Source organism: Drosophila ananassae (assembly GCF_017639315.1).
Source record: "Drosophila ananassae strain 14024-0371.13 chromosome 4 unlocalized genomic scaffold, ASM1763931v2 tig00000054, whole genome shotgun sequence".
Taxonomy (NCBI): Eukaryota; Metazoa; Arthropoda; class Insecta; order Diptera; family Drosophilidae; genus Drosophila; species Drosophila ananassae.
In genome coordinates, this window is record NW_025319037.1 from 3,882,864 (window position 1) to 3,902,131 (window position 19,268).

The 19,268-nt window shown below is 40.8% G+C and overlaps 1 protein-coding gene across 4 annotated transcripts in view; it reads right to left on the bottom strand.

Moving 5' to 3' along the window:
• Positions 1 to 19,268, bottom strand: part of LOC6505343 (43 kDa receptor-associated protein of the synapse) — a 566,987-nt gene that overhangs the window by 292,241 nt on the left and 255,478 nt on the right. The gene's annotated exons all lie outside the window — the stretch shown is intronic.

The following is a 19,268-nucleotide window of genomic DNA, read 5'->3' on the forward strand; positions in this document are numbered from 1 at the left end:
TTCGCTGAATTTTTCGATATAATATTCCTCCTCTCAACTCATAACTTTTAGCAATGACCTCAGCAAGAGAATTTTTTTTCAATTTATCCACAATATTAACAATTTCAGAATTTTTACGCTGTTCGGCCAAAAGCCAATTGTCTGATATTTCTGCCAGATTAACTTGTTTTTCTGGGATTTTGCAAATAAACTCTGCTGAAGGCAGATTTCTTGAAAAGAAGTCAACATGAGACGTAGTAGATCCAGTAGATCCAGTACATAGATCCAGTTTAGTTCTTGATGCTTTAAGTGAGTTACAATCAGTGAAGATAACAAAATTTTTACCCCATAAATAATGGCGAAAATGTTTTATAGACAAAACAATAGCAAGAGTTTCTAATTCATAGGAATGATACCGTGATTCAGCAGGAGAAGCAGCCTTACTAAAATATTCAACGACATGAGTATTGTTGTTGATGTTGTGTAACAAGATGGCACCGTATCCCTTAGAACTTGCATCGGTAGGCAACTCAATAGGATGGTTCGGATAAAAAATTACTAAGACTGGCTTTTGCGTAAGAATAGAAATAACTTTCTGTCTAATTTCTTCATGTTCCGATTTCCAAACAAAATCATTCTTCTCCGAAGTCAAAATGTAAAACGGTTTCATAAAACAGAAAAATCCTTGCATAAATTGCCTGAAATAAGACGCTAATCCAATAAATTGGCGTAAAGCAGAAACTGACTGAGGAGGTGGCAAGGTAGTTAACGCTGTTACTTTAAGCGAATTTGGACGGATTTCACCTGCATTCACTTCATATCCTAGATATTGAACCGTTGACTTAAGGGGACAGGATGTTTTAAGACTTCAAAACAATTTTTTTGTAGAATTTTTTTTTCATAATAGAACCATATTTCAGGAATGTTCAGTGAAAGTTTCATGTCGATCGGACTAAAACTAGCTGAGATACTGATTTTCTAGGTATCATGCTCAAGACTGGTATGCGGCTGTGGGTAGTTATTGGGCGGCAGTTGTTTGTCTCCCAGCGTTTTTCCACTCTTTGAAACTTTTGTTCGCGCTCTGTTTTTTATCTTTAAAACACCGTTAATTTGTAAATAATTGGAAGTTTTACTAGGCATATTTCCACGAGAAACTGATATATTAATTTGAAAATGTTACTAGGCATATTTCCACGAGAATCTAAAAATAATCTGGCTCGAAATTGCGAACTATTCAGCCGTATGTTTTTGAGTTTGTGCATTTCAAATTTTTTTTTAATAAAATGGGCGGAGATCGCAAAAGTACAAGACTACATTGGGACGAAAGTTTCAGTGATAAATCAAAACCAAGAAAAATAAAACAATATTTCAATCCATATACAGCCGAGACCGATCCGACTTCATTTAGCGCGTCAGCAAAAAAAATTTGAATTTGCGTTAAAATCATAGGGCCGGAAAATTCTAAAACTGGATATCGTTTTTTAAACTTTATAACTGTTTTTAAGACTTTGTCCACTTTAGTAAAGTGTTCCAAAGAAGGCTGCAATGGAAAAATTAAATTTGAAGAATGTCAATCGCGTGGAATCGGTTTTAAAATTGCAGTTCAGTGGGAAAAGTGTAAGCCAAAATATGTAAATTCAAGCCCGTCGATCGACCATTCTTATGAGATAAACAGGCGATTCATTTACGTTGAGAGATTATTGGGACAAGGATTTGCTGGGTGAAAAAAGTTTTGTGGTCTGATGGACATATGTGAATTTTTCGCGTGCCATACTTCATACGATGCACTTGTGGCAAACATTCATACTTGTGTGAATACTGTGACAGAAAAGTATTTAACATTGGCTGTAATAGAAGAAAAAGAACACGTAAAGTCAGCGGATCTACGCGATTCTGGAGATGGAACGTGGAAAAAAAGAGGTTTTACTTCGTTATTTGGAGTTACGTCCCTAATACGACTCTACACAGGGAAAGTCCTGGATTTATTCGTGAAAAGTGGCAATTGTAAAAAATTTGAGTACTGGAATTCAAATTTAGATTCGGCAGAGTTTGAAGAGTGGTTTGAAGAGCACGAAAACGATTATACTGCCAACCATTAATGATCCTCCGGTAAAATGGAGGTAGATTCTATTATATCATTCAAATGTTCAAGCGCTCTTTAGAAAAATATAATGTAAGATATTTAAGCTATATAGGAGATGGTGACTCGAAGACTTACAGTGGTATAATCAAAGCTGCTCCTTATGGTGAAGATGTAGTCCAGAAAAAAGAATGTGTTGGCCACATACAGAAACGAATGGGCACCAGTTTAAGAAATTTAGTGAAAACGACTGTGAAAGTTACAGAATCAACTGAAGGAAAAGTAACCAAGAAAAAGCTTTTGTATACAAAAAATAAACTTACTGGTAAAATGGTAGATCAATTCCCAGTATATTACGGGCTGGCAATAAGAATGAAGAATGCGATATGGGCCACCTATTATAATAATTTACTAAACAAGCTGAACCAGCAATATATACGTTTTGAACAAAGAAACAATTTTAGATAGCCATGACTTTTTGAAAATATGAGATTAAAAACTCCAATTTAATTGAAGAAAATATTGTTTAACCACCTATAATAAATTCAATAAAATTATTTCGAGTTTTTCTTTAAATCCAAAATTAAAACATGGTATGATCTACTGATTTCAATAAGAAAATAAAAATCTTCCATAGAAAAATGTTTGGGAAAAAATCATAGAAGACCAAAAATTAATGTAGAAAATCTGAGATTTCAACTTTGGATGCGTATTCCAAAGATATGGTAACTGCTAGATACCAATTTTTAATTTTAGTTGGTACCCATACATTTCAAAAATGATATGTACTAGAAACAATGATGGTCATCACCATTACACGGCCTACATAATTCAATATATGGTAAAATTTGATCAATTTCTTCTCTTAGGTGTACCGCGGAAACTGTGGGTGATAGAATGTTTGTTCTGGATTTTGGTTCAGGGGAGCCTAAAGGTTATGGAGCAGGTAAAATTATGCGTGGAGGAAAAAAAAAGTTGGAAATTGTCGGCCTGTGTTATCATTACGCCTCCACCGACACAAATCCTCAGCACAAGAAATGCCCGGCTGGCGAAAAATCCTGGTGTACTTGGCAGCAAGCTTCTGCAGCCGGTACTTTGGCATCCCATAAACATAATTATAAAGCACTCCCAAACGATGTTATAAAAGCCATCAAACCTATTTATCAGGAATTAAGTTCAGATATTTTATTGTAAAGATGTGTTGGAGGTTTTACCCAAAATTCTTCAAAACATCTTCAAGCTGGTTGAACTGGCTGCAAACATTGCTGCATGTACGTTTAATGAAGGTAACACTGCTCATCTAAGCATCCTATATTCCATGGAAGTTAAATTTGGTCATTCTGCCCATGAATATGTCCTGAAAGAAGACAACTCCCGTATTGAACAGGCCGAACGAAAATCGACGCAATCCTCTAAGGAGGAAAGAACAGCTCGTAGACAAAAAAAAAAGATTGTATGGACTCTATAGCATAACTCAAAAATTAATGATCGGATCTAAATAAAATTTTGCACACATCTTTTATACAATAAATACTTGCGGATGAACGAATGCTTTTTTCTTTTTTAAATTTTTTTTTTTCTATTTTTAGGGGCAAAATTAGTCTGATTTTTATGTAAAAAGGGCACTTTTGACTTTACAACCGCGCCAAAATACCAAAAACCCTTTTTTTTTCAAAATGGTTTCGTTCATCCGCACAAGAAACAAATATTTTAAGTAAATCAATTCAATTTTTTCATTTCAGATAACACCAGACTTTACGCACCGCAAGACAAAAATTTTTTCAAGCGACTCCGGCCGACTGCCATCACGGGATAAATAATAATTATTTCTTAATAAAAAATATTCTTAGATACTCTACAAATATAGCCATTTATCGTGTAAAAAAAATTGGATAATTTCATTCACTCAGAAATGAGAAAAAAAATCGCAAAAATCTGTTTTTTTCATACCCTGAAACCATCCTGCCCCCTTAAGGAAAGAACATTTTTTTATATTGAATGAGAACCCAGAGTTCGTAAGACAATCAAGAGCAATTTGCAACATTTTCAAAGCCTCACTTTTTGTTGCAGCAGCCACCATCGTCCATATAAACGACAAAAAACGTATTTGCAATGTGCTACATATGTATGCCGCCACAACCAATACCCTTCAACATAACTACATTGTTAATTCTTTTACCAGCTAATTTGTCACTTATCTTTTGTTTTATTAATGAACATTCCGTTTCAGAGTCGAATGTTGTTATAAACGTTTCTCCTCGATGAACCATCTCTCCTTTGAGCTCAACCACTTCCAACGATGCACTCAAAGCCATTACCAACTCTCTGCCTTTTATAGTATTTTCTGCCAGGATTATATTTACGGTTGAACGCCAGGCCGATGCGTCAGCGCCGTCAAGGTCTGCGTTGAATTTTGGTAGCACAATTGTTTTTTTATTTGTTGCTTCAGGTGTCGCCGATTGTACAGCTTTAATGAGTGTATGGGTATGGTAATGTCATCCTTATAGTAATATTGCAGAAAGCTCGATTAAGTTTTTATTTTGCAATTCCATCAAAATTCGCCATGGTCCTTCAGAATTATTAAGTTAAGTTAAGTATTATTAAGCGACAACACACACACACACAGAACCAATCACAGTGCAATTAATGACAGCAATATTCCTATAAGGATGACATTAGCATACCCATACACTCATACCAACTTCTAAACATTCTTAGTGTGCGCCGACAAATATTAAAATTTTGTAATGTCTACCACCTTTATGTCGATTTTTTTTTTGCTTGGATGTAAGCCGAGATATCAATCTCAGAAGTATCAGGGGCAAGCCGGGAAACAAAAATGTGTTTCGATGGAGGGATCACCTGCAAGGGTTTTGGTGCTGCCGTAACTAATACTGCGGCATCAGTACGTACCGGGGGTTCGGACGGTTGATTACCCTGTTTGGTGACTGGTACGGGGGTTTGAATTATTGGGTCTGGGATCAATTGAAGCGATGCCACAGAGGACATATCGGACAATTGCTCATTAATTCTGAGATATTCGGAAGCCGAATTTTTCTCAGGTCCGGGCCTTGGTGTGGCCAGAGATATAAGCGAATGCATAGTTGTTGGCTGAGCAGGCTGAAGATTATTCCCCACAAGCACATCACTAAAAGAGGATTTTTGACGTTTTGGAGACTCATTTAGTAGTTGAATACTACTAAACTGTGTATCGAGCACACAGAGTTGGTCATTGATTTTACGAAAACCACTAATCAACTCCTTGAATCCGCTTTTAGTCTGCCTCATGAACGATCTCATTTCATCCTGAACAGCACGACAACCGTCACAGCAAAATGCGAGACCAAACCTACGCGAGATTGCAACCGAAACTGAGGCCGTGAACCCGGCACACTTAGCATGTAAAAAGTTTTCACAAAGCCAGCAGTGGATGGTAGGCTGGGATGACGAGATTGCCTTATTACAAGACTTCAACGCACAGACCAATTTAAATTCCATAATTATTAAAAATTTAAATAATTAATTTTTAAAAAATTCAATAATTAATTCATTAATAATATTGATGAACCTTGTACCACTGTAACAGGGAAACGAAAGGGGGAGATTGAAGAGAGCAGTTAGTGCGAGTTAGTAAAATGCAAAGAATAGAGATAAGAATCTCTATTGAGCGAGAAATAGAAGCAATAGAATAGAAGCAACACCGTAAGAGATGAAGAAGCAGAGCAGGGCTATGTTTGGAAAAATTATAAAATTATTATTTTACCTCCAAATATATCACAGTACACGCGAAGCGATACGGATCTATGAATTGCAATTTGTTTATTATTTTTATTTTTTTATGTGAATAGAAATAAACACCGATTGTTTATGGAAAGCTAATAACCAAATTTAATGAAAACGCAGTGCGCACAAAAAAACACGTGCGTCCGCTTTGAGATAAAGAGAGGAAGTGATGATATGACTCTTTAGATGACTCTTTAGATGTATGCTCATACTTTTTCTATGAAACCCATTTCGGTTTGTATGATTCTTTATCAAGAGTTCGCGAATTGCATAAAAATATAAAAATGAGATGATCCTCCAGCTTCTTCGTTATCTGAGTGGTCTACCCCCATATCTTATTATTTTATTTTGAATTTATAGTTAGTCAATTTGAAGTTCTCAGGCTTAGCGCTCCCAGTTGAAAACACAATTCGGAATATTTGAAGATATAAGACCATAAGCCACTAGGTTGTGTTCACAATAAAATAAATATGATAATTATGATAACATCAAAATTAACTCCATGCCTAACCCAGAGCTCATTGTCGAAGCTCTTTCTTATGTTTATGAGGGAGGTTCTGAAAAAGATACGAGAAAAAATGCAGCAAAAATTAATACTAATAAAGCGGCTTTATAGGCTGCTTTAACCATATGACCCTTGTATCAAGCGTGGCCAATACCTACTATTAATAGTTTTCTTTAAGATTGTACTTCCGAGCATTGCCTAAAGATCCACTTCCGAAATTTCGGCCAGACTTTTGGTCCCAAGCATTAGCTCTGTTATCCTGCAATCTTGACTTGCTAGACCTATAGCTACTTCACCTATTCCTCGCTAGTTTATGCGCGGTTAGCCAAACAACTATTTGATCGTAATTGGCGAAAATCCACAGCGCTTAATTCTTGTGGTTTACCACAAATAAAGGAGACAGCTGTATCAAATTTTCCCCCGTGGTGCGGTTTTACTATTTCTGAAAAATGTAAACACTGCATTCCAATACGACTGAAAGTTGACACGGCTGACTAAGAAAATTATAGAAATAGAAATGAAAAGAAAGGTTTGTTTGTTTTGCTATTGAGGGAGCTTCACTGTACAGTGAAGCCCCACGTTGCTTTCTTTTTATTTTAACTTTATTTGTTTTATTTGAGGCGTTAATTTTATTTCTTTTGTTTTGATTTTATTTTACTTCATTTCAAATTACGGTTCTGAGTCGAGATATGCAAAAGAAAAGGGAATAATTGGGTAGACTTGGCTCACCTGAGATACTCCAACGTTGAAAACGCTTCCAAATGTCAGGGGTGTCGAAAAAGTCTGTAAACAAATGCAAGTCCAAAGCGACTCGCGAAAACTACTTTATCAGCACATACACTCACATCGATACCGAACAGAATTTACTTTTATGAGTTCTTATCTAAATTCGCCTTCTTCTATGTGAGCTTCTTTCTTGATTCTAAAATTAACTTTTTTCTATTTCACTTCACATTTTTTTTCTTTTGTTTTTGTTCTGACATGTGGGCATTTTTACTTAATTTTACATTGTATTTGTAAACTATTTTAAACTGATTTTAATTTGGATCGGTTAGCCATAAAGTTGGCTTTTTTAACTTTTTTTAAACTTTTAACTTAAATTTTAAATTCGCATTGGGTATTGCTAGGTTACCTAGCTATTGGCTAGGTATTGGGGCTTTTCTTTTACCTTTTAACTTGTATTTTATATCAAATTTTATTGTAGATTAATTAAAATTTATAGATAACTGACTCTTGTTAATAAGAGTACTTATGGATGACCCTTAGCCATCCTCGTGAGGTACCTGACTTAGGTATTGGTTTAGGCGAAATTCACTCGGAGCAGACAATATTTTTCGACTACTCTTTTCTCTGTGGCAATCGTATGACTAGAAAAAAAAAAAAATGTAAATTTTTTGAGAAGCTTTTGGGCGTTGATTACATTTGTCATTTGTTCTTCGCTGCCAGATTCACAATGTCTGATTCAGCTGCCCTCTTGGGGCAAAAATTAGCGCTGCTTTAACCCCCTTTTCGGCTCCGAAGCAATGGCAATGGCTTATAAAAACTGCCGTCCCCTATCAAAAAATAAACTGAATGAGGGCATCTGCACCCGTACTGCACCCCACAGACTTGGACTTACCCCGAGGGTTCGGTTACACACCGAATTGGGCCAAAATCTAGGATTTGGATGGGTTCACTTTTACTGGTTAAGTTCACTCTTATTGGTAAGCTCTATACTTTTGGGTGGTTCTTATCTTGTAATAACCTTCTCGTGTATCTTTGCCGGATATATATGGCAGAAATAAATCCGCGCAGGTCGAGACTTTGGTTCAAAAGGAAGCACGAGATTTTCATGCTCGGTTGCTACAAAATGGCTTGCTGCCAGGGCTAGACTTCAGATACTCCTAAAACGCTAAGGCCCTGCCTTATCCCTTACGCCTAATGCCAATTTGCCAATTTACTGACCGTACCGCCCGCTAGGTGGCGCTAGTATAAACAAGGTCTGCAGTTTTGAAACCCCTCTACAGTTGCTGGACTTGTGTTCCGTTTCTGATCCTTGTGGCAACCCTAAGTGCTTACCATAGCACAATCGAACTCGATATCTCACGAGAGTATCGATATCGCTGGAGGCCATCTCTAGAAACACAACATTTTCTGCGCCTCACGACATCGACAGCCTCATCCGCAGCTAGCAACGCTTTTGTTATTATTCATTAGTTCTAAGCAAATATATAGTGAATAAACGAACATTAAATTGGTGACTCCGACGTGATCACTATACCGACGCGAGCACGGTGCTTACAATGACAACGAACAACGCCACCACGCAAGACGACGCCGACGTCTTTCCCGATACCGTTAATCGCGGTTCCGACGCAGTTATTAACCGCGAAGCGGGTTAAATTCCGCCCTTTTGGACCGAGCGCCCAGAATTATGGCTGTCGCAAATCGAAGCCCAATTCGTTCTGGCAGGAATAACTGCAGACGACACGAAATTCAACACGATCCTGGCGTCAATCGAAGCACCGGTACTGGCCCGAATTGCCGACGCCATCATCAACCAACCAGGCACAGGCAAGTACGAAAACTTAAAGTCGTGCATTTTGGAACGCTTCTGCGAAAGCGAGCAGAAAAAAATCCAGATGTTGATTTCGGAGACTGATCTTGGTGACAAGCGCCCTACACAACTGCTCAACGAGTTAAACGCACTCGCCGCAAACAAAGTTGACGAAACTTTCTTAAAAGCACTGTGGCTGCAGCGCCTACCAACACAAGTGCAAGCGATCTTGCAAGCATCGGACGCTTGCCTAGCAGATTAAGCTAAGTTGACAGACAAAGTCATGGAAGTCGGCGATTTTCATCATATACGCACCGTTGACGCCAAATCGGCGCCACCCAGCAGCACCGTTTTCGACGAAAGTTCGATATGAAACGACGCAAACTCATCGATCGAGCTACACTGCACGAATCAACATGACACGTGCATCAACGCAAAATCAACGCGATTTTAACCTACGACACGAGCAACCAATAGGCTAGGTTGCTTCACGAATACCGCGATCTCGCAACGATCAACTCGAACCGATTGCCAGCAGAGTCCGAAGTAACGCACTTCATCTCGACCAACGGCCCGCCTACTCACGCCCGCGCCCGACGACTAGCGCCCGACGACTAGAGCCCGACAAACTCAAAGCCGCACAAACTGAGTTCTCCTACCTCATCGAAAAAGAAATATGTCGCCCCTCAAAAAGCCACTGGTCCTGTCCATTACACCTGGTAAAGAAAGCAAAAGGAGAGTGGCGACCATGCGGCGACTACAGAGCACTAAACAACGTAACAGTGCCAGATCGATACCCTATTCCGTACATACTGGTAAAAAGATATTTTAAAAAATCGACCTGCAAAAAGCATATCACCAGATCCCTGCCGAACCGCAAGATATTCCCAAAACAGCAATTATCACGCCTTTTGGGCTATTCGAATTCTTGTTCATGACATTCGGCTTACGCAACGCAGTGCAAACTTTTCAGCGTCACATAAACAACGTAATGCAGGATCTCGACTTTGTTTTTGCATACATCGACGACATTCTGATCGCTTCAGAATCCGAGGAGCAGCACGAGACGCAGCTCCGTACGACCCTTGACCGCCTTCGAAAGGCACATCTCACCGTGAATTTCGAGAAGTGCAAATTCGGTAAATCGCAACTCACGTTCCAGGGACATGACATCAGCCAGCACGGTTTGAAACCATCCGAAGCCAAAGTGGAAGCCATCCGCCACTTTAAAAAACCGCTTATAGCTAAAGATTTAAAAAAGTTTCTGGGTATGATCAACTTCTATCGGCCGTTTATCCCACGTGCTGCTGATAACCAACACATACTCCAGACGCTAATCCTAGGCAATAAAAAGAACGACAAAACCCCAATACTCTGGTCTACAGAAGCCGACCACGCATTCGACGCCTGCAAGAACGAGCTTGCAAACGTACTTCTGCTGCTGAACTAAATGGAACCTAACTCGCAATTAACACTAACCACCGATGCCTCCGATGACGCCATGGGTGCCGTGTTACATCAGATTGTCAAAGAGCATACGCAACCACTGGGTTTCTTCTCCAAGAAATTCACACCGACGCAAAAGAAGTACAGCACCTACGATAGAGAACTGACTGCCATCTATCAGGACATTTTGCACTTCAAGTTCGCATTGGAGGGCAGAAACTTTATAATTTTCACCGACCACAAGCCGCTGATATACGCTTTCAATCAAAACAGCGAGAAAGCATCACCGCGACGCGCGCGCCAACTGTATTTCATCAGCCAATTCAGTACCGATATCCGGCACATCACAGGAGAGGAAAACAACGTGGCTGATCTTCTCTCACGCATCGAGGCCATCAAACACATCGACTACGACGAGATGGCACTGGAACAGGAAAACGACGACGAACTACAATCGCTACTCAATTCTGATCCAGAAAATACCATCTCACTTACAAAAATATCCCTTTCAGGCTCAAACAAGCAATTGTACTGCCACGTCGCCAATAACTAGATAGGCCCGTTCATGCCCAAATGTCTTCGCCAAACCGTGGTACAAGCCCAACATTCGCTGAGCCATCCACGAGTTAAGGCGACGAATAAATTGGTCGGCAAACACTATGTTTGGCCCTACATGGCGAAGGATGTGGCCAAAATCGTACGCTCTTGCATCCCGTGTCAAAAAGCTAAAATCCAACGACACACAAAATCGCCACTGGGAGAGTATGCTGCCAGCGACGCCCGTTTCGAACACATCAACATCGACATCGTTGGTCCACTGCCATCATCGAACGGATACCGATACTGCCTCACGTGTATCGATCGCTTTCAAGATGGCCCGCAGCAATCCCCTTAGTCGACATCACAGCACAATCTGTGGCCAACACACTGATTTCGGGCTGGTTCACTCTGTACGGAATCCCTCTCCAAATCACAACGGATTTAGGCCGACAATTTGAGTCCACACTATTCCAAGAGCTCGCCAAAATTTGCGGTTTTAAGCACCTGCGCACGACGGCGTACCACCCACAAGCCAACGGGATGATCGAACGCTGGCACAGATCATTAAAAGCTGCCTTTAAATGCGCCGATCCTATTAACTGGAGCAGCAGTGGAAGAGTTAGGGGACTTAATTGGGATGTAAATCTTCACCTCCCCTCTTATCGTAGTAGACTTTTACTAATCAACTTACCATCATTAACAAAGCGTAGTACGTTGCTGGGTGTAATAATCTTATTTATGGAAATGTAGACAGCCAGCATTTACTAACACGAGTAAATTTTAACGTTCCTAGTAGAAGGACTAGAAACTGTCGTCCTCTACTTCTCAGTCCAACACGATCCGTTCAGGGTATTATGTTCGGACTACAATGGTCTCTACCACATCTTGTCACTTTGCTCAACTAACAATCCTTTATCCCTTATATTAAACGCCGTATCTGTGCAACACTCTACCTCGTGATATCTTTCTCCTACTCTTCTCTTAATCTGTCTCGGATCGATTCGAGCAGTACGTTACGCGGCAGCGTCCTTCGGTCGATTGCACGGGAGGTGGGCTATACGTATGCAGTGGGAAATCATAGTGTGTAGTAAATCTATTTGGGTCAGCACCATTTCCCCTTTGCCTTTGCGATGCTATATCTGCGAAAAGAAAAAGAAGACTGACTGACTGAGCTTTCCATCATTGCGTTTCCAAGGCTATCTCTGCATATGGTGAATTCTCTGGCCCGCCCTCATAATCCCACAATAGTGTTGATTCACGCGTTTTCGGGGTTGTCTCAGCGCATGACCCACGCTAGATGGGCCCGGCCGAAACGATCAAGACTGATTCCCAGGCAAACTATTTCAGTCTGGCTTTCGAAACCCCAAAGTTGCGAAAAGTTCTTACACATCGTAGGAATAAATGGTAACGTCGCGCTTAATCAGTTACAACCTTCTAACTTAAAAAACACGAAAGTTATGGCAGTTCCGATCTATCTGTTATATAGCAGCTATAGGATATTGTCAACCGATCCCAACCGATCCGACTTATATACTGCCTGAAAACAAAAGAAGGATGTGTGCAAAGTTTCAACCTGATAGCTTTAAAACTGAGAGACTAGCCTGCGTAGAAACAGACAGACGGTCAGACAGATATGCTTATATTGACTCTGGAGCTGATCCTGATCAAGAGATCTTCTCCTTCACTGCGTTGCAAACTTTTGACGCAAAATTGTAATACCCCCTGCAGGGGTATAAAAAACGAATAAAATCGGCTTAAAAGGCTTGAAGCATTTTGTTCATTTCCGACCAAAAATTAAATTACTAAAGTCTTTTTCCTTTAAAACAGAATTTTAACACATTGGAACGCGCAATTTACAACCAAACCATCATCGGGATTTCCGCAATGCTAGAGATTTAATAAAGAGTCTGATTCCCTATAACCTCAAAAAAAAAATCTTAAGCCACAATAAACAATTGCTTATAAATATCGAATTTTCCCCAAAAAATGAAAACCTTAACCCCTTAAAACTTTTAAATTTCTGAAGCACACCCTTCTGATCCTCTTATCAAGGCTTGTTAATTAGATACAATGTATAATATAAATATAATGTAATGGATAAAATTTATATATTGACTTAGTAAATCTTTTTTTTAAATATTGTCATTCATTTTCGTTCTCTTTAGATTTGCTTTGGTTAAGATTAACTTTACTAAACTTAAAAGGGTGAAATTAATTTAGGTATGGGATATTCGTTCCCCACTAGGGCTGAAATTACAGTATGTATGAAATTACAGAAAATCTAACTTTTCCATTCCGGCGTCAGAAACAGAAAGATAAATGAAAAAAGGGCTTTCGAGCTTTTTACAGTCCTATGACGAAAGATCGATTTGTCGCTGGAAATTTTGGTGCAGATATTTAACTATTACATAAACCGCAGTAGACGATTCGGAAAACCTATTTACCTCTAAAATTTTTATAAAATTTTACTTTTCCATAGAGCTTCACCATAGCTTTCTTTAAACTGATCACACAAGTTTTTGAATTTATATATTTTCTAATTGCTTTGCAGTAAACACTATATAAATTTTAAAGATTTTTAAAGAAATCAGAGTAAAACATTTATTCCGATTGAAATTTTAGAATTTTAAATGCGATAATTTATTTTTAATTCGACTAGCCATTCTTTTTGCATTATTGCTGGCTAATTACATAATCATAATAAAAAAAACTCACTTCAGCTCAAAGAAAACTAACAGCTGTGAGCTGAGAGTACAAAATCCGCTCTCCTCGGTCCCTGACCTAGGCTAACACATGCCTAGCGGCACAGCTGATCTTTAGAAATTTCACTATTTTTTTTCACTTTTCTTTTGGTGTTCGATGATTTCCTTTCCAGCACAGAAATGGGTGTGGGTATTGGTGACACTCCGGGGCCTTCCCAAGAAAGACCACAAACTTATCCCTCACTTTTAATTTTACGCCACCACAAATTCGACACAGGGATTTGTTGGGTTATGCTCGAACAGGTTTAGGACTTGCCTTTCTCAATCCAAATTAAAAACAATATTTCTTTCACTGATTGCTACCTGTGCAGAGATGTTGTAAGCTAACGCAAATATTACGGACTTCCCTGGGGCTGGGCTCCCAAAAATTTTCCGTTGTCTGTCCGGATCTTCTGCTCCCGGCGTGGTTGTAGGTTATATCCACTGGTCCACGGCACTGACTTAACACGTCCTTATGGTTCCTTGATCAAATTCGCAAAGAAAGAGCAAACCGAAACCCAAGAAAATGTGCTGGCGACCGAGAAAATTTGCAATTGATCAGCTGTTCTTGCACCCACGCTTATCGGTCCCCAATGCAGTCGTTGGCTACGGCTTATTTTTATAATTCCCCATAACCTTCCCATTGAGAAGCTTTTGTTCAGACGTCACCTTACCTTGGACGGTGTTATAATTTCCGTTCATTGACTCTTTGCCATTGAATCGTTGTTTTTTCCCAATATCGTGGGAATCGGAAAAAAAAGGGGAGGGTTTCACTCTGGAACAGGCGGAATTCATCCTCTTATCAGTCAATGCCTGGTACCCCGGGAGCCGTGAATCCCAACACAGGAAGCTATTAAAATGGAGTCGAATAGGTCAGGACAGTTATATAAGTCGGGGTACAATGCACGCCAGGATAGTGGCTTCGTGGACAAGCGCGGCTCGTACAACTCACCCGCTTCGAATCCTTTTAGGATGGCGCAGATTGTACCATACTTTAACTGTAGTTTGGGTGTTCACTTTTCAGACACCTAAAGATCTTGATGAACGTCGTATGGAAACTACATAGAGTGTTTCAGAAGGGAGTCATATTTGATCATTTGCTTTTATTATTTTTCGTTAAGACTATTTTGTTCTGTACAAACATTATCCTATAAATTACATAAAAGAGTATGGAATTTATCGCTAAAAAACGGATTTTTTTGTATGTGTACAGTTTGTTAAATTTTGTTCTATTGCTCATATACTCTATCGCCCCTTTCATATTTTAGAGATTCCAAAGGTTTTTTCTTTTTAGTGAGGTTGGTTAAATCTTGCTTGTGGAGAATCAACCCTCTCACGTCCTATAAAATTTGCTCCGTTACTGTTGGTAGTTAATCGTAAATGTGCAGTTGAAGAACATCACACCTTACATTTCCAAGTCTCTGACATCTTTGGACAGAGTTGTTGTATCTGTCTACAGCTAGATACCAAATGAGTACACTTGAAGTTTGGGAGTTCACTTTTCAGACACCTAAAGATCTTTATGAACGTCATATGGAAACACCGGCTCACACTAATCGATGAGGGTACGCTGTTCTTCACAAACTTAAATAGATCGGTGGTTGAAGGAGTAAAGAACACCAACTGAGAGGAACTTTCATCGTCCAGTATGTCAACGACCATCCAACCTTGCAATCCAGAGCAGATACCGCAGCAGCTGCCAACCAACCAAGCTAATGGCAATACCTGCCTTTCCCACGAATGTTACTGGGACAAGCAACGAACCAACACTTGGATATGTCCATGAATTGAACAAAAAAAAATTGAACAACGTTTTTTTTCGGCGTTTTCGGCAAAATTAAAACTTCCTTCTTAGCAGAAGCTGTCATTAGCGTCATCGTAGCTGTTGCCCTCATATGGAGAAAAAAAAGTCAACGAAAGGAATCCGCAAGCCGGGAGACATCCCCGCACAGTTGGAACCACGAGCCGCATCCAGCTCAATCAAATCCCTATGATTTGCGGGGCGCAGATCTTGAGATGGGGAAGTTCCGCTTGTTAAAAACTCCTCCCGGGACAAGTTTCAGAATTGCCTAGCGGTAGTGCAGAGGTTAACGGTCACTGCAGGGCCAGCGGACTCGAGTTTCGGTCACTCACGCGGCACTGCACTGGCAGCGACGGCGCAAGATGTTGACGCAGAAATACCTACAGTGCGGTAAGAACCGAGCACTTAGAAACAGTTATTTCAGACTACTTCTTTCTATTACTATAATATTAATTTGTGCTCAACAGTACACAAATTAATTGTCAAATCGTAAGAATAATTTGTAACGACGCTCCCAATCTGAAATGCTTGACTGGAGGGAAAGAGCACGTGGTCATGGGAAACAACCAAACAAACAAAACAGATTAGCAAAAAATAAACCCTATGGGAGTTGTAGGAAAATTCTTCAGGTGAGGAGTATTCTTCATGCATTTCTGCCTTGGAATTTTATATGTCGAATCATGATCGTTGTTGTTGTTGTTGTCTTCCATTGTGGCGCATCGAGTTTCAGCCTTGTACATACTTCCAGTTCTGGTACGCAACTGCCTGCGTCTAATTATCTACCTACTGTGCATACTACCAAACCTCGATCGACACAACGCTGTCGCCTCGCTACAACGGTACTTTGTAAAGCGACAACATCCAAGCAACGGTCGCCTGCCAACGGTTGCCTGGCAACCACACACTCACAGCGCAAGAGGCTGATGCAATATTGTCACTCTGGTGAAATACCCGAAAATGTGTATTGGCACACACACACACATACATTCGCAACCACGCAGTTTCAATGCACCGACACGGCCATCCTGACCCTAACACGACCTCGTGTAGAAAATAGCAGCATTCGAATTTTCTTACTTTATTAGACTGAACCTTAAATAGTTTCATCCAATTTTCTTATCTTAACTCATAACAAATTATCGTATTGACAGTTTCACAAAACAGTATTCAGTTCCATAACTATAATTTTTTCATCAATTCAATTCAATTTTTCTTTCTTTCCTTTCATTTCTTTGTTTTTCTTCTTCTTTTATATAATCAATTCTTCTTCATCATTCACTCTTATAGTCGCATAATCAAATACCCCACACGCCATGATCAAAACAAACAATATGTTTTGAACTTGTGCTTGCATTATATTTTATGGACTCAGTACTCTGCCATTTTCATTGGCCAGCAGTATAACTTTGTCACCCTTATTGGTGTACTTCATTTTCTTCTTCAATACTCTCAGTATTTTCATCTTCACTCTTTTCTTCAATACTCTCAATATTTTCATTTTCACTCTCTTCTGTAGCGGTTACGTTTCTTTCATCTAAATTATTATAATCATCGTACACATTTACCTCTTCGGGCACTTGCCCCTCTGGTAATTTTCTTAAATACTTGTTGAGCTATCAGCGTTTTGATAGCGGCCGAATTAAGAAACAAGGTTCAATTTTATAATTCAATTTATTGTGGGTCAATTAAACCCCAAAACAAATTCCGCGGCCGAACCAAAACAATGCCGAATTACAAGTGCCTAAAACCTAAGAGCTTGCGCAGAAGCTCCACCAAAGCTCCCAAAGTGCATGCGACACAAATACCAATAAAGCGCATGCGAAACTAGGTGACAAAACAGAGAAGAATACACGCTGACAACAACAGCTGTAGCTAAGCATTTTATGATTATTTTAAATGCACTTTTTGGTGGCTGCTTGGCCCAACATCCTCCCCCCATTGAAGGGTGTGCCTTCAATAACACTGTTGGAAGGGGCAGCAGTCACATCATTCCAGTGGTTATTCCGTGGGTTGTCTTTCCTAGTATAGAGCGACGACACATCCCGTAATAGTTCACCGCGTCCAGAAATCACCCAGCCAAATCGAGTATTCTGGGCAATGGGGAGCCCGTGACCTAATTGGATTTGACCAGCCGACAATAGGTCAAAGAATAAGCTGGCTCCAATCAACAGGCCCACTCGTTGCGTTTTGTGGAAGTTAGGGTCAGCTAGATCCATATTGCCAGGAATCTTCCAGCGCGAAGCATCTATGTCCTGGCTAGGTTGATAGTCCGTTATATGTGAAGCTACAATAGCCTCAATTTCCACTGAATACGTGCTAAGGCGGGACTTCAAGCACACATTAACGGATGCTCCATCCGTTTCAAACCCAGCGCCGCCGAAACCGGCCACCGTTGTGGAGCATTTGGAACGGCCAAGCTGAAGTTCATTCGCCAGCCGAGACGAGATGAGGTGCACTTGTGAACCGGAATCCAATAAAACTCGGCAAGGCAAGAAGGCTCCAGATCGACCACGAACGAGCACATTGGCTGTTGGCAGGAGCACTAGCTCAGCATTGCGATCCTGGTTCATAACAGGGTTGACGGGAGACTCGTGCGGGTGAAATCTGCCCGCGATGGTGCAACAAAATATGATGACGGTGATTGCACGTCGAGCAGCGGGAAGCTGAGCATCCGCGAGCGAGATGGCCATCCTCCAGACAAACAAAACACCGAGCCAGACGCCGCACTTCGTCGTACCGTTCCTCAATTGTCAAAGCACTAAACTTTGAACAAGAAGGAAGCTCGTGCACCGAAATACCACACAGGGCGCATAGAGCAGGACGGGCGTTAATAACCATGCACGAAGATAGGTTATTCGAAGATCTACCTCGGCTCACTTGGTTAGCTGGTGCATACGCCGCCAAAGAGAAGTCGACGCATTCAAGAGTCCAAGAATCGTGCCATGGACTCCCAAGACGGAAGGCTGTCGTTGCTTCCGGCGAAAGTGTCTTCCCACATGGCCTTTGTGGCAGGATCCAACTTCTGCAGGATAATCTGGATAAGCAAACATCCTTGGATCTCGGCAGCTGATCCGGAACTCATAAGAGCACGCATATGCCCATTGAACCGATCCGATAGCTCCCGCAAAGTAGCAACAGACCCTGGCTCGACCACACGAAGCTGCAGGATCTCATTAATGTGAGACTGAAATATTAAACGCCGATTACTAAAACGATTGAGCAATAGGTCAAGGGCCACATCGTAGTTCGCGTCAGTAATTTCCAGAGCTCTCACCGTATCCAAGGCTGACTCGCGCAGGCATGAAATGAGCCACCGGAGCTTTTCCGTTTTCGTTAGGTGGGGATGGCGGTCAATCGTGGTCTTAAAAAGGGCGCAGAAATCCGGCCACTCGGCATAGCCGCCGCTGAATGTTGGCATCGGCAACGGTGGCAAGGAGGGGGCTGGCTTGTATGGCATTGGCAATACACTGGCACCGTCGAGAAGTGTGGAGTTGGCAGCGATTCTTATGGAGCGCTTGGCAATCCCACCTGAATTTCCACTTCCACATCAGTCGCCAGCTGCGAGAATCTCCAATACAGATCGCTCCCGATCTCGCTAAAATTAAGCTCCTCCAACTCTTCTTGAAGCGCGGTGAACCGCTCACGCAAACGCTTCTCCACTGACTCCAGCGCCATAATGGAAGAATCCTCATTTCCTGGCAGGCCACCTCTGCTCTTCTCCGCAGCGTATCAGCGTTTTGATAGCGGCCGAATTAAGAGACAAGGTTCAATTTTATAATTCAATTTATTGTGGGTCAATTTAACCTCAAAACAAATTCCGCGGCCGAACCAAAACAATGCCGAATTACAAGTGCCTA